This window comes from Euprymna scolopes, chromosome 10, assembly GCF_053919585.1.
Source record: "Euprymna scolopes isolate OS-2025 chromosome 10, ASM5391958v1, whole genome shotgun sequence".
Classification (NCBI taxonomy): domain Eukaryota; kingdom Metazoa; phylum Mollusca; class Cephalopoda; order Sepiida; family Sepiolidae; genus Euprymna; species Euprymna scolopes.
Window position 1 is genome coordinate 69,901,346 of NC_136491.1, and position 13,321 is coordinate 69,914,666.

The 13,321-nt window shown below is 32.8% G+C and overlaps 1 protein-coding gene across 1 annotated transcript in view; it reads right to left on the reverse strand.

Moving 5' to 3' along the window:
* Nucleotides 1–11,979, reverse strand: part of LOC145286080 (lysosomal alpha-glucosidase-like) — a 141,848-nt gene extending 129,869 nt beyond the window's left edge. Inside the window, exon 1 of the mRNA XM_080134751.1 lies at nucleotides 11,850–11,979. The gene's annotated coding sequence lies outside the window, so the exon portion shown is untranslated. The remainder of the gene's footprint in view (nucleotides 1–11,849) is intronic.
* Between the last annotated feature and the right edge of the window lie 1,342 nt (nucleotides 11,980–13,321).

A 13,321-nucleotide genomic window follows, 5' to 3' on the forward strand; every position in this document is an offset into this window, starting at 1 on the left:
GGTACCACAATTACAGGAGCCTATTATGCTTCACTTTTAAGGAAATTAAGGGAAGCTATCAAAATCAAGAGGCGGGGCAAGATCAACAAAGGTACCCTCCTCCTGCAGGACAACGCTCCAGTCCACAACTCGCATGTCACCAGATCAGAAGCACGGGCGTGTGGTTATGAAATCCTCCCCCATCCTCCCTACTCTCCTGACTTTGCACCCTCTGACTTTCACCTCTTCCCAGCCATGAAGTTGTTTTTGAAAGGAAAGCGTTTCCCAGATGATGCAGCCTTGATTTCTGAAGTCACGCCGTGGTTGGAGGACCAACCTGGAGTTTTCTATAAAAGCGGTCTCCAGAGCTGCATCAAACGATGGGAGAAATGCATAACTCTGTGTGGTTCCTATGTAGAGAAAGACTAATAACTGTGCCAAATTTCGTTGCTCTACTGCTATGGGAAGTGGGTCAGGGGCATTACTTATTGCACACCCCTCGTAATTGCCATGGTATAATTAGCATATTTTTTTATGAATAAAATCAATGAATCATCCAAGACAATAAATATTTTATGATTTACTTTGTTATAAGGAATTTTGCCAATGACGCATATATACTTATTACCAGTTCTTGTTTTGAAAATTATAGGAAATAAACTGTTAATTTGAAGACTTGTCCTTTACTCAATCTGAAAACCATGCTAATAATATGTAATATTTACTTACTCAGTATTAAAAATTTATATTTGGGGAAATATGTTAACTTAAAATTCATTCATTTTCTTTTCCATATTTTATTAAATTTATGTAAAAAATTAATGCTACATTCAATGTTCATTATTTCCATGAAAATGTTTCTGTAGATAAACATATTAAACAAATGTAAATATAAATGTAAATATTTAGTTTTAAAAAGTAATTTTTGGATATTCTTATTTATTATATTTAAAAACAATATTTTATTTTTGCTTTACATTCCTGAAATTGTAAAAAAATATCGAGTTATCTTTTTACATTTAAAGATTAACCTTTTCTTTTATTAAAATTTTAAATTAAAGAAATAATTTTGTATGCAATAAAAATAATAAAAATAATTTTAGTGCAACAAAAACAAGAAAAAGAATGTCTGCTAGCGATTACAGCATTAAATTAAAGTTTGGTTTTTGAAGTAAATGAACATTTTGTTTCAGAATATAATTTCAGACATTTATTTACTAATCAATTATTATTAATTTTATTCTTATTAAAAAATTGTGGAAAAAAATGAGTGAAATGATGAAATGATTAAGCTTATTTTGAAAATTTTTAATTAAAGAAATTGTTTTTGTTTGTAATTAAATTAAAAACAAGAATAAAATTTTGGTGCAAAAAAAAAAAAGAAATCAGGAAACATAATTTGTTACGGTCTTCAAATTAACTAAGACCATTTACTTCCAAGGACTTTCAAAACAGGAAATGGTTCAGATAAGGAAATATACGTCATTGCCAGAATATTTTAATTTACAAATTTTTTCTAACAGAATTTAAAATTCAATAATTATGTTATTAACATAAAAGGAACTTTTTGTTTGTTTGTTTTTTTTTTACATTTACAGTTATGCTTCATCATCATCATCATCATGACGGGCCCCTTGCCCGGACCAATGTGACTCTTCCTCTCCAGAGTGTCCTGTCTTCCATCAGTTGCCTCAGATCTTCAGGTTCACAGTTGGCGTTGTGTGCTATTTGTTGGTGGATGTATGCGCGTCCGTGTCATGGAGTCCATAGCAATACATCACTCACCAATTCATGTTTGCTCCTCAGACAATGACCGGCAAATCGTCGGCGTCTTTCTCTGATGGTATTAGATATGGCAGGTAAATTGCCATAAAGTTGCTGCTTCGTGGGATGATTTTGCCAAGATATATTTAATATTGTTCTTAGCATACGGGTGTATGTGCCATCTAGTTTTCTTTCCAATCTTTTGGTGAGTGTCCAAGTTGTAGCACCGTAAACAAGGACAGACTCTACCACTGCCCTGAAGAACTGCCTTTTCAGTTTGTCAGCCAGTCTCGAAGTCTATACTGAATGTAGCCCATCCAATGTGGTCCATGCTTTTCAGATGCAAATTCCGATATCTCTCTCTGTGGAAACTATGTTGCTGCCCAGATACGTAAACTCAGCGACTTCTTTCAGTGTCGATCCAACCAAAGCCCTGATCTCTCCCTTCACATTGAAAGTCATAAACTTTGTCTTATCCGCATTTATGTGGAGACCAATGTCATTTGCAGACTTTTCTAGCTTACGTGACAGTGTTTGCGCATCAGCAGTGTTGTTCGCGAACAAAGCAATATTGTCTGCGTAATCTGCATCAGTTATGTGTGCTGATTGATGACGTCTGTTTTTGGATTCATTTAGGGTGAAGCCTAGCATGTTGTGTATATCAACAGAGGTGTGAAGTACGAAGTACAGACAGACAATGAAAAGAAAAGGGGCAAGAGTATCTCCTTGTAGAACCCCAGTGCGGATGTCGCAAAAATTCAGTGTCCCCATCTGGGGACCTGACCATTGCTCGAGTGTGCTCATATAGCATCATGATAGCATTAATGACTTCATTTGGAATGCCATATGCTTTTAATATGCTGGCCATTTTTCCTTTATGTACAGAGTCGAATGCTTTGGAGAAATCTACAAAGATCATGACTGCCTCAATGTTTTTTGCTTTGACTCCTTCAATTAGTCTTCTAACAGTAAGTATTTGACTAGTAGTAGAGCGATTCTTTCTAAATCCATTCTGGTTATTCCTGAGCACTTCTTCGATCTTTGGTTGATGAGATCTTTGGTGAGAAGCATGGCATTGTAGATTTTTGCTGCAATTGGAGTAAGTGTTATTCCTCTGTAGTTGCTTGGTATGCTTAGGTCACCCTTCTTGGGGAAGGGAAGTATGCATCCTTCCCTCCATATATTAATAATTTTTTGATTATATACAGAATTGCATGAATTAAGAAATATGTCATTGAAACCACCTGTCTTCCATACTTCAGGAGGTATGTTATCTAAGCCTGCAGCTTTACAATTCTTGGTCTTCTTTAGTACATTTAGAAGTTCCTCCATTGTAAAATCACCCTTCTCAATATCAAGTTCCTGTACAACAATCGGCTGAATTAGTTGGTCTGTTACTTCTGGTTTGTTTCCGAGTAGCTTTTCAAAATGTGCTTTCCATTTCTAACATGCATTTTCTGGAGTGTTTGCCTTTAACTTAGCTTTGGTAGGTCGTTTGCATCCAGATATCTCATTTACTACTTGCCAAGCCAGATAGGATTGTTTGTTATCTGCTACATTCTGGATTCGATCTATTTGTTCTTGAACATACTCCTGTTGTTCTGATAGGTACATCATACTAAGCTCTTGAAGTGCCTGTTTCCTTAATTTTGTATTCTGTCAAGTGAGGTATTTATGTTGCTTTTTGATTATGTTTTTAACTTTTCTCGTTTTAATATTATTTTATCATTTTCCCACGGTACTTTTCACTTTACCTTAGGCTTCAGAAGTATACACTTCTTTGCTGCTTCTTGGTGCGATCTAACAAAGTTTTCATAGGTGGTATTAGCAGTTGGTTCCTGCTCTTGTGCTTGTAAAGCATCAAATCTGTTTCGCAGTCCGAAGATGAATCTCTGTTTGATCTGATTGTCATGTGACAACGGTGACCAGTTGTAGGGCTATCTAGATGGTTTTTTTAGTTTTGTTCGCTCATAGGCTTAACTTCAACTTGGAGGTTACAATTCTATGATCAGTAGACACACCATAGAAACTGCTATAAGCTTCACAGTTATGACAGCTATTGATCCACTTCTTATTCATAAAAAGATAGTCCAGTTGTGCCTTGTCTCCATTTGGGGATTGATGGGTCCAGAGCTTACCGGGTCTTTTCTGAAAATGGGTATTCATGCATTGTAGGTTGTTTTCAAGGAGAAAAGTTAATAGATACTCTCCATTTCGGTTTGTTCCATGATGGAAAGATAACTTATGCTTGTTGTCTTCCCATCCTATATGTGCATTCATGTCACCCCCGATAACCAATAAATTATGTTTGGGGATTGTGCGCACTATTGCTGAGAGTTCATCATAGAAATTCAGGATCTCTTGCTTATCACTGACGTTGGTAAGGCTGTAGCAACAAATAACAGTAGTAGCAGGATTACCACTGAAGGTAGCAAGAATTATCCTTTGTATTATCTTCTCAGCACTGTTCAATGATTTCAATGCTCGAGGGCTAAGCAGAAGTCCTACTCCCCCAATGGTACTATTTGTTGAATTTTTCCATGCTGATGCTGATACTAGTGTCCAGATCTAACCAATTTCATGGTACTTTATGTCCATGTCGTTGTGGAAGAGACGGTGCTCTTGAATACACACAATATCGATATTGTGTTCTTTGGATGAAGCAACAAGTTCTGATATTTGAGATGTGGGTTGAAGTGTCCGTACATTAAAGGTGGATATTTTGATGGTATGTCTACATTTTGCTAGCTTAAGTTTTCGTGCTGTAGTAAACTTGTCGGTAGCTGTGGGTAGTGCCGGCACACCAAGTAGCGACCCTTGGTTACCCATGTGGCGGTCGATGCGGTATGGAATTCTGGTTTGATTTAGAGTCATATTGAATCTTTCGATAGCTCGGATAATATCACTTGTGTAAGTTACGTCTACAGTTATGCTTAATAAACAGATTTTGCATTTTAAAACATTACAAGAAATCAACAATTACTTTTCAAATTGAAATGATTTTCTTTTTGTTTTGTATTTTGTAATGCAAGTGTTGTTACGTTTTTGTTTTGTATTTTGTAATGCAAGTGTTGTTACGTTTTTGTTTTGTATTTTGTAATGCAAGTGTTGTTACGTTTTTGTTTTGTATTTTGTAATGCAAGTGTTGTTACGTTTCTGAATTTTTGAGATGAGGATTGTTTATTCATATTATTTGGATTCATCGGAATACTGTTCTCATCTTGAGTGTCATTTTTACAATGTTTCGGTTGATGTATCTTGTCAGACTCGGGAATCTGCGTAGAATTTCAAACAGAACTCTTTATATAATTCACAGGGGTAGGTAACATGTTCTCATTCTGTCAGCCTTGACTGAATAGAAGTCTTAGGTAATTCCCAATTGTATTTTTGGTCACCCACACTGAGGATTGAACCTTCAACCGTTAGAAAAATGTCACTTTTACAACTGAATTGTTCCAAGTACTCTAGCCAAATAAATAAATAAAGAGTTCCGTTCAAAATTCTATGCAGATTTCTGAGTTCAACAGAAAGATTCTTGAGTCCAACAAGGTACACCTGAAGATGGTCAGAGGTTACATCGACTGAAGCATTATGAAAATGACATTCAAGATGAGAACAGTAGTCCGAAGAATCCAAATAATATACAAGAGTTGTTAATCCTAATTTACATGAATAAAATTTACCAATATTTTTCAAGAAATCCTTCCATTTTAATTTTATTTCTAAAAAATATATTTTAAAATCCATACTCTTAGTTTAATAAAAAACATTGTAATCGTTACTTCCATCATTATCGTAGGGTGGTTCTGAGGCTTCTAGAAAATTATAAAGAAAAGCTAGCAATGCCTGCAAGAGAACAATTTCTGAGGTTAAGTCTTGCTACTCTCAAAGGATTTGTGACTATCTCATCTAAAAAGTTTTGGCTCTCATGATTTTTGGAGAATCTACAATTGTGATAAGTTTGCTATTCCACGTCTTTTTAATGGTATCCATGTTATTTCATCTGCTAAGGATAACGTTGATCTCTTTGTTTGTATTTTTGCTGACAATTCTTCTATTGATGATTCTGGTGTTGTTATTCTTGATTTTCCTTTGAAAACTGATGTCTCTTGATTCTCACTCCAAAGATGGTTGCTAGGGTTCTTTCTGATCTTTTGGTCCTGATTCAATTCCTGTTGTCATTCTCAAACATGGTGCTCCTGAACTTTCTTCTACCCTCTCAAAAGTTATTCCATCTCTGTTTATCAAAATCATGTTTTCTTTTTGGTTGTAAAGAGTGCTCTGTTGTCCGTATCTTTAAAAATGCTGGTGATCGATCTGATCCAACTAAGTATCATTCTGTTAGTCTTTTCTCTGTTATTAACAAAGTTTTTCTAAGGTTAGTCAACGACCAGCTTGTTGATTATCTGGAAAATCTGAGCCTCTTTCGTGACATTCAGTATAGCTTTCGTGGTTTTTGTTCAACTGCTGATTTTTTAACTATTGTACCTGAGCAGATCTCTTGGTTTATGGATAATTCAGGAGAGGGTAATGCTATTGAACTCGACATTTTGAAGGCATTTAACAGTGTGGCATTCTGGTCTTTTACATAAACTTTGAAGTTATTGTATTGGTGGTAAAGTTCTTTTCTTTCTGATCAAAGCTTGTAACTCGGTATGGTGTCTCTTTATTTTATTTTCCTCTCAATGCTGGTGTCCCTCAGGACTCTATTCTAGGCCCAAATCTGTTTCTTCTCTATATTAATGATCTAGAATATTGTCAAAAAATTAGTCTCTATGCTGACAATACAACTCTCTATGTTGGTGTCCATCTCCCTCCAATCAGTTGAAATATGCATAAGTTGACTTGGGTTTAGTTGCAGATTGAGATACAAAATGGCTTGTTTTATTTAATCCTGTTAAGACTCCACTTGTGTCTTTCAATCGTAGGTGTGTCCCTTTTCTTCCTGAGATTCTCATGATGGCTCTGCTCTTGAGGAAAAATCGTCTCTGTAACATCTTGGTCTTTATTTCTCGTTAAACCTTTCTTGGAGTACATATATTAGATCCATTATTATTTCTGCTTCTCATAAAGTGATTCATTTTATTGTTCTAAACACTTTCTCTCACATGAGTCTATTCTCTATTTCTACAAATCTACTAGCAGACCATGTATGGAGTATTGTTATATTTGAGCTGGTGAATCTCTGCCCCATTTGAGTGTTCTTGATAAGGTGTAGAAACGTATCAGTAATTTAATTGGCCCCACTTTATCTTTTTTCTACTTCTTTCTCACAGATGTGATGTTTCTAGTATCAGTCTTTTCTATAAATATTATGATATGTGTTCTTCAAAATTGTCTGATCTATTTCCTGCTTCTTTTGTTCCGGCTCGTTTGACTTGTTGGTCTAGTGATCTTCATCAAGTCGCTGTTTTGATACCCCATTGTAATACACCTTCCTATTCCGGTAGTTTCTTTCCAAGAATCACAGGCTTGTGAAACTCTCTTCCTGCTGACTGTTTTCCCCTTAATTTTAAACTTGAAACAACACTTTTCAATAGCATCTTCTGTCTTTGTGATAATTATTTTTCGTTCTTGTTAACTCCTTACATCAAGTGGTTTCATGCCCTGTCTGGAGCGATTTCCATAAAAAAAACCAATAATGCTTTATTATATTGATTAAATATATAACAGATTCCATGAAATAAATATTAAATTAATGTAACAATATTGATGAAAACTTACCAACTTTAAAGCGTGTCAAATATTTTGTGTGTTGGGCAGCCATTTTCTAGAGAAATGTTGGCTCATAATCGTAGATTTTTATTAACAATGCTCACAAAAAAATTAAATTTTGCTATGTACATAGGATATAAAATATAAATTGGTTGGAGACTTAGTTTTCAAATCACCAAAATTCGTCTATAACTTTTTGAAATATAAGCATTTTAAGTTGAAAAATAATTAAAAAAAACATTTTGAGTCTGTATTTGTTTTTCATTGATAAAATTCTGTCAAAAAATATTTACGATAAAACAATGAAATTTGGCATGTATGTGTAAAATTTGTTAGTGAATATCATGAAACCTTTATAAAAATAAGCTAGCTCAGCATTTTAACATTTCATAGAAGTTTTAACAAATTGACTCCCTAATTAAATGTGTTTACTTTGCAATCGTTCTTACCTAATCTCCCAAAATGAAGTGTTTATCAGGTTTATCATCTACACAAGTGTTTTTTTGATGATGGCGAGGAAAATCTTTTTCTTTTTTTTTTTTTTTTTTTAAGATGGTTATGTGTTGAAAGGGTTAATTTTAGGATGAGGTTTACCACTCGGACCTAAAATTAGCGGTAGACTTAAGTAAGAATTAGACGCAGGGTTAAGAGAGTCTTCTTTTCTTTTTTTTTAGGATTGTAATTTGTCACTCGGGTTTAGTTATAGGATAAGTGATTATAAATTTTTTATAGAATTTTTCAACATGAAAAAATTTCAAAATAATTTTGAGGGCTAACTGCCTTAAAAAGTTAGAATAGTTTGAAACCTGGGGATCATTTTATGTTAAATTTATATGTAACATTCATCCTCCTACTCTAACTTTTATATAATTTTTTTTTGCCAAGTTTTTTAGAATGTTTATGCGTAACCGTCTAAAAAGATAGAATTTTTTTTAAATAGTGGCCAGAAATTAATTTATGATTAGAATTAAAGTTTAAAAATCTAAGCAAAAAAAACAAAAAACAAACAAACAGTATTTTGCAAAAAAAAACACTACTTTATAAAAGGGCCACCAAACTTTTTGATAGTGAATTTATATGAAGAAGGACACTTGAATGCCAAGGAAAAGAAAAGCAGATTTAAGAAGCTTAACTTGTAATTATATGGTGATCTTATTTTGAACTACAATCTCCTCAATGGCCTATTATTCACTCCAGCACCAAAAAGTGGTTTGCACAGGCATAATCAGAAAGTGTTTCACTGACATTTTTGATTGGTTCGGAAGAGAATTGCTTTCTCATTCCTGAACCTTGTAATAGACTTCCAGGAGATACAGTAAATGCAGCAACGATTCAGCAATTTAAGGCAAAATGGGATACGTGTTAGGCTATTGTATCTTTTTCTTTTTTTTTGTATAAATTTTTACCACTGTGTTCCTACATTGTATTTGAAGCTTGTTTTATTTTTACTAAATTTATTGAATTGAACATATTGTCCAAATAATTCCAGCAATCATGTATGGAAATTTCTTAAATGAATATCTGAAACAATTTCAATGTGATAACTTTCCTTTCTTCCTCTGCATGCCTAGTATCAGGCGAAATTCCCATGTGGCAATATGCCTTTTTAGGGATGAATGTGAGTAAAAAAAAAAATGAAACTCATGGGATGGAGACATGGCACATCAAATACACGTGACACAAACGTATTTAGAAATCTGGAGTCTGTTATTTTTTAGGTTATTCATGTCGCTACACGAAGGAGAGAGCGCCAGAAAAAAATGTATATATATATATATATATATATATATATATATATATATATATATATATATATATATACTTGTTTTCACAAGTGATGGCATGGTCCTTAATAAATTCATCCACGCAATTTCAACCACCACCGCCAAATCGACACGCCACAAACAAATACCATTGAATCGACACACACGTTCCCAAGCAGGACCGAACAATCTTGCCTAATCGACACACCATGATACGAAAATGCATACGAATTGTTCTTTTCGTAACTGTTGGGCGAAACCAAACCGTTACTTTGGGGTAAGATGGGTGTAGTTCATTAGTGGACTTGATCTGTAATCGAAAGGTCCCGGGTTCGCTTTTCACTGCAAGTAGGCCCGACTCCTACACTTGTGCGTTTCCACAGATGCTCAGCACAATTCATATTATACTTCTCTTTGTCTGTCCATCCATTTCACTTTTTCTCAGAAAATACTGGACTGATTTAGCTAAAATTTTGTATGGACCTTTGCTATGATAAGGTGCAGTAAATTGTTATGGTATACTTTCGCTGCATAGTTAAGGATTAATAGGGATTAGTTACCACAATACCACAATTACTCTAGAAGTTTGACATAAAGCACTCATTTGGAGTCAACGGGCTATAACTTTTCCCATTTTTAATGCACTTAAAAGTCTAGTTAATGCACAGTTTTTATTTTATTTTGTTTTATTTTTCAGATAAAATGTGGCCTTTGTTTTCAAATGATGCTCACTTTTGTACAATTTGATTGCTCTGAATATCTCTGGCTAATGCTCTCAGGTTGGGAGATGTCAATTTAGTAGATTTAGTCAGCAGTATAAAAATATTATAGATATAATTTGTAAAATATGAGGTCAATGAACGTTGCATATTTGCCGTCTCGTTGTGGTCGCTAAAATGTAGAAATGGAAGACAAGAAGTCTAAAAAAAGCTTTATTGACCATTTTCGTTAGTAAAAATAAGGAAACGGCTAAGTTATGGAAAATGTTCTTGTGTTGCGACGTAGATTAAAGAGTAGAGGCTTGTTGAATGAGAGAGAAAGTTTGTGTGTGTGTGTGTGTGTGTGTGTGTGTGTGTGTGTGTGTGTGTGTGTGTGTGTGTGTGTGTGTGTTGAAGTTATGGTGTGTAGCCATGATATATTATTTGTCTCCTAGAAGTCAGTAGTAGAAACATGCATCACAAAAGATTACAGACAGTACTGTAGGATGGTAAAAGTGTTTGTGTATGTACCGCATTGAAATTCGTGCGCAAAAGTAGCCAAGTTATCTTGTTTGTATTCACGTCTTAGTCAAATCCCAAGCCAAAACACCGGGTGAGTTCTGTTGAGTCCTAAGAAAGAAGTTGGGAGGGTGACAAGTCTCTTTCAAGTGTAGTTGTTGTCAGTCCAAAATCAAGGAAGAAAAAGAGAGTATGTTACCGGTTTAATCTTTTATAAACTCAGTTACGTGACTGAGAGCTGGCTTATGATTGGACAAGCCAGGATGGAAGCATATTCAAAATCTTCAGTCGCAAGAATTTGCTTCTGCTTGTATTCACTGCAATTTGATCTGCTACAAATTTCTTGCTTATAAAAATATAAAAGATATAATTTCTTGCTTATAAAAATATTATAGATATAATTTCTTGTTAATAAAAATATATTAGATATAATTTCTTGCTTATAAAATATAATACATATAATTTCTTGCTAATAAAATATCATAAATATAATTCTTGCTTATAAAAATATAATAGGTATCATTTCTTGCTTAAAGAATATAATAGATATAATTTCTTGCTTATAAAATATAATATATATAATTTCTTGCTTATAAAATATAATAGATATAATTTCTTGCTTATAAAATGTAATAGATATAATTTCTTGCTTATAAAATATAAAAGATATAATTTCTTGCTTATAAAATATAATAAATATAATTTCTTACTTATAAAATATAATAAATATAATTTCTTGCTTATAAAATATAATAAATACAATTTCTTGCTTATAAAAATATAATAGGTATCATTTCTTGCTTAAAGAATATATTAGATATAATTTCTTGCTTATAAAATATAATATATATAATTTCTTGCTTATAAAAATATAATAGATATGTCTTGCTTATAAAAGTATAACAGAATTTCTTGCTTATAAAAATATAATAGACATAAATTCATCTGACAAATTAAGTAATATTCCTTGAATTTAAATTTCTTTTTAAATTTAGGCCTTCAATTCTAGGCATTTTTTTTAGAATAAAAATCATGCAATTGAGGGTTTAGTAGCATTATACCTTGATATCAATCTTCATAAAGAGAAATGAAAAACACTATTCTAGTTTGCTAATATAAACTTAGCGTAAAATGATTTTAATTTCACTTTGATCAGCTTTTTGTCCAACAGCCCTCCCCACGAGGTTGAAAGTCCACATTTAGTGTATGCAGATAATATTTATTTCTTTGACACATGGCTGCTTTTGAGAAGCCAGCAGACTAGAATAAGCACAGTGGCTTTCAAAAAATGCCTAAGTTCTGTTTCTATTCTCCGATAGGAATGTCTCAAACGATTAACAATAAACTAACCCTTTCTCAGAGAAGGTAAAGCCAGGGAGGATGGATATTCTAGAAATAAACAGGACCATACCCCAGTCCGAGATCAGCAAAGCCACTGTCAGTTTGAAGCACTTGATTGCAAGAGGAGAAGGAAAAAAACTCCATTAAGAAAATGAAGCATTTTCATCAAATGATAGTTTTTGGAATTCCAAGTATTTTCTCAGCTGATGTCTCTTTTTATTATTTTATGACTTGTTTTTTTTTTTTTTATTGTTATTTCTCATGAAGTAAGATTGCATTTATAAATATTTAGTATATAAATTTCATGAGTGTAGGCATACGATTAAATTTCCATAGGAATACACAGCTTAACATGCAAGTGATTATTAGACCGTGAAACTATAATTTATAATACGAATTTAGTGCATTATGCATCCTGACTAGATTTATACTTTCCCTTGAAAAATAGAAAGAAATATATAATATACAAAAAGAAACAGAAGCGATGAATGCTAAATGCATTTTTTTTCTAGCTTGATGGCTGATCTTTTTATATGAAGTGATGAAAGCCTTTTCAAGAAAACTGATATTTCAACATTTTGAATATCATGACGACATATGTGTCTGAGATAGCCGAAACAATTGTATGCCAACAACAAACCTCACTTTAACAAATCTGATATTAATTTGCTCGCTAAGTTAACTTGTCGAATGTCATTGTCTCAGTGAGTGTAAAAAGCCTACTTGTGAGACATCGGCCTGGGTTCTTAGTCGTTGGAAGACTATACTTTTTATTGTTGAGAAGAGTAAGTAAATCCCACAGTTAGCCTTCACCACAGTTTGCATGATGCATGTTAGTTAACAAACTTCTTGTATATAATGTGATGGTTTAGATGGCAGACTACTTGTCTCGCATGCAAATGATTTAGGTTTTAAATTTTGAGTCCAGATGTGTCCTATGATAAGACCAAATATTTTATATATATATATATATATATATATATATATATATATATATATATATATATATATATATATATATATATACAATTTAGAACTGTAAATTATAATTTATAAGAATTTATTATTCAACAGGATACTAAAAAAGAAATATTAAGATTTCCTTAGTCTGCTAAGTTTCAAAGAATGCGTTCTTTTCATCAGAGGAAAGATATTCTTTGACTTCTGTGGACTAAGGAAATCTTAATACTTCATTTTGAGTATCCTGTCAGACAATAAATTCTTGTAAAGTATAATTTACAGTAATTTGCAGTCTTAAATTGTGTTCTTTTATGACAAGCTCTATTTCCTATTTTGGTTGTATTGAGCTTTTATTTGGTTGGGATTACTATATAAATATTAATATTTATATTCGCTTTAAGTTTGACCAAACAGATAAAACGGTAATAAAATATATATGAAAAATGAGGAATAAAAGTTATATATAAACAATGACAATAAGAAAAATAAAAAAAATTAAGAAAAATTAAATTGGCCTAAAGAGGTTTTTCCTTAATTTTCACCTTAATTTTTATTTATTGTTCTGATGCTATAATAAAGTTA